The following is a 3,142-nucleotide window of genomic DNA, read 5'->3' on the forward strand; positions in this document are numbered from 1 at the left end:
GGGAAAGATAATTGTCTTTCCAGGGGCATTAAGTGGTTGTCCTTTTGTTCTCCTGTTGGGAAATTTAATTTCCTTCAATTATGTCCATTTGGGGTGTTGATTCGCTGCCAAGCAGCACTCTCTTGTGACCTGTCCGTTTGCTAAGACCAGTTCCCAGTCTGTCTCCCGTCTGCCCCACCCCTAACATGAAGACTGCGTTTCACAGGTACATTCTGGGGTGACTTCATGCCTACAGGTCTTCGAAGAGGAGCGTGCAGTCGAGGTGCGCCAGCTTGTCCAGGGCACTCCCTTCCGCCCTGGCCCCGTGTGCAGGGCGAGCACGCACACCGCCCTTCCCTCGCCTGCGTGTCCCCGTCTCCGGCTTAGCTTTATTTTCGTACTTGGCAGCTTATGCTTCCTGCCTGTAAATCCAGGCTGGAAGCTGCGTTCAGAGAACTTCTTCGATACATCAGTAAACCATCACTTTTTGACAAGCTCGTCTGTTCAGAAAAGAATCTCGCAAATAGCAAATTATTGACTTCATTTTTTGATGCCTCTCTTGCTTTAATAAGTTCTTGCCAGATTTTTATGTTGTTGAAACAGAATTGTACAGTTAATTTGAATCAGGAAAGTAATCCAAAGTACAGCTGTGAGCATACTAAGTTAGGAATGAGCGACAGGACACATTGGCAGGGCCAGCAGGTGGCGTGTGTTAAGATGGTGAACTCCCACATGGTCAGCCTCAGTTTGAGTCCTGAACCTGGTGGCTTGAAAACCACGCTGGGCATGTGTGCGTGTGTTTAAAATCTCAGGAGAATGGAGAAGAGGAAATTGGAGGTGGCTGACCCCCCCAGGGGGTGATGTCTCTCTCTCTCTCTCTCTATCTCTCTCTCTCTCTGTCTCTCCCAAGCCAGTGCACATGCCCTATGGCAAAACCTTAAAAGAAAATAAAATAACACATGCTTCCTCACATCAAACAGTCACGTGAGCTTTTTAATTTACATTAGAGAACTGACGTCATCGTCTGTGTCAGAACTGTGTTCTTTAGCATCTACTCTTTCAGTTAGTACCTGGAGCTCTTGGTGTCTGCTCAAAGTGAAACACTTTGAATATCACAGCCGTATAGAGCTCTACGGCCAGCCTTGCTTCACGGATCAACAGTTCACATTCACCGTAAGCCTCTCGGGTTTCCACTGTGACAGTGCTGCTGGTCATTTGCCTTAGAGAGGCGTGACCTGTAAACTGATGAGGAAACAGCCCTGTGATACCAAGGTCCGTACAGTTCTGTGTAACTCTTTGGGCCACAGCCCCTTCGTTAGTCTGCCTGTGTCACCAAAATTTGTAACCTAACCCCGACCTTCGGAGAAACAGGAGACCGTAAGTGAACACTCACGACAATAGCTTTCAGCATGTTTTTAAAGTACTCTAAGTATTATTCTGGAACATGGATGACCAGGAGTGTGGAGTCTCATATCAACCTGCAGAACCTGGGACGGTACCGTAGGCAGCACAAAAGCACCGTGAATACGCACACGCTGGTCTTCGAGGAACTGGGACATTCCTGATGTCTTACTTCTCCAAACTTGACCCGTATCCGGATTAGTGTTTTTCTTCCTTCTAACTTTTTCCTTCCTTCTTTCTTTCTTTCTTCCTTCCTTCCTTTCTTTTTCTTTCTTTCTTTCTTTCTTTCTTTCTTTCTTTCTCTTTCTTCTTTCTTTCTTCGTTCTCTCTCTTTTCCTTTCTTCGCTTTCTTTTTTCTTTTCTTTCTTTCTCTTTCTTTTCTTTCCAGATTTTTGCTCTGGGGTGCATGTGCTCACTGGAGAGAGACAGAGGGAGAGAAGGAGAGTGAGAAATCATCCCCAGGAGAACGACCACACCATAACCTGTTCTCCTACATTTTCCTTTCACGATTTCGAGCACGCACACGCAAACCTGGCATGACTTTCAAGCTGCCAAGTCTGGGACTCAAACCCTGCAAGCTGCCATGTGAAATTCAGCCGCCTTACCCTCCTGCTGACCCCACCATTAGCCATTTTTTTTTTTTTTGAGAGAGAGAGATTTTTGCTGGAAGGCACATGCACTTGCCAGAGAGAACTCCATTCTCCTCACAGGATTTTGGGCACACACGCACACGCGCCCAGTATGAGTTTAAGCCAACAGGTCTGGGACTTGAACCATGGTCGACTGCATGGAAGTCCAGCAGTGTAACCATTACACCTTCTACTGGCCCCAGCCTTAGCCATCCTTAAGGCCAAAGAAATATTTTAGATGATGGTAATCCTGATTTGCACTATGATAATGAATGTATTTGGCTCATTCCTGGCATACAGAGTTGCACAGAAGAGCTCTCACTGGTGATAGTGGATAAGCATTCTGCTAGAAAAAGCGTTATTTACTCTAGTAGTTGAAACTCCAAGAAGAGTAATAACTTGCTTACATCTCAAGGCAATTTCAGAGCTGTCGTAAATTTCCACAGTGGTACTGATGGCCCGCCCACTCCCTGCTCTTCCTGGCCCACCCATCTACAAGGGATCTTGCTAGGCAGTACAAAAAGGAATTCTTCCAGGAGGCTGACCTTACCCCCTTCTCTGCTTTTCAGTTCTGATACAACCTCTTTAGTGTTCTAGGGAATTGAACTCTTTTACAGATTAATAGGATTTAGAATCCTATTGTCTAGAGCAATTTTATGGCTAGCCCTTTGTTTTACAGGGAGTTATATAAACTCCTGAAAAGCCGTGTTGAATTGCTAATATTTGTTTTAAAATAGCATATCTGGAACTCTCTTTAACTCTCCATGTCATGCAAATAGATTCGATTCCATTTTCTGCTATTTGCCATTTTTTTCTGGCTCTCTCCTCAGCCCTGTTTTTTCCCCTGCCTTCTACCCTGATCCCATTGAGAACAAAGACACGCCTGATAAAACAAAACAGCCAACCAAACTGGCCACAGTTAGAAGGTATTCTGGTATTTCGTTTTGGTTTAAATGAGAATGTATAGCAGGAGTTTATTGCCTGCTGATTTGTTTAAAGGTGGAACAGTGTTTTAAACCACTTCTCTTTGACAAGAAGCACTATTTGAGTTTCCAGTCACTTTCGAGCCTAAGCTCCTGAAGACGCTGGTACTGCATTGTCTTAGACTGCTGTCTCCAGTAGAACTTGAGAGG

General features: G+C 45.1%; 1 protein-coding gene across 1 annotated transcript in view; it reads left to right on the forward strand.

The window, feature by feature from the left end:
* DLC1 (DLC1 Rho GTPase activating protein) overlaps positions 1–3,142 on the forward strand; it is a 55,731-nt gene that overhangs the window by 21,638 nt on the left and 30,951 nt on the right. The gene's annotated exons all lie outside the window — the stretch shown is intronic.

The sequence above is a fragment of the Tupaia chinensis genome, unplaced genomic scaffold, assembly GCF_000334495.1.
Source record: "Tupaia chinensis unplaced genomic scaffold, TupChi_1.0 Scaffold000619_1, whole genome shotgun sequence".
In the NCBI taxonomy this organism is placed as follows: Eukaryota; Metazoa; Chordata; class Mammalia; order Scandentia; family Tupaiidae; genus Tupaia; species Tupaia belangeri.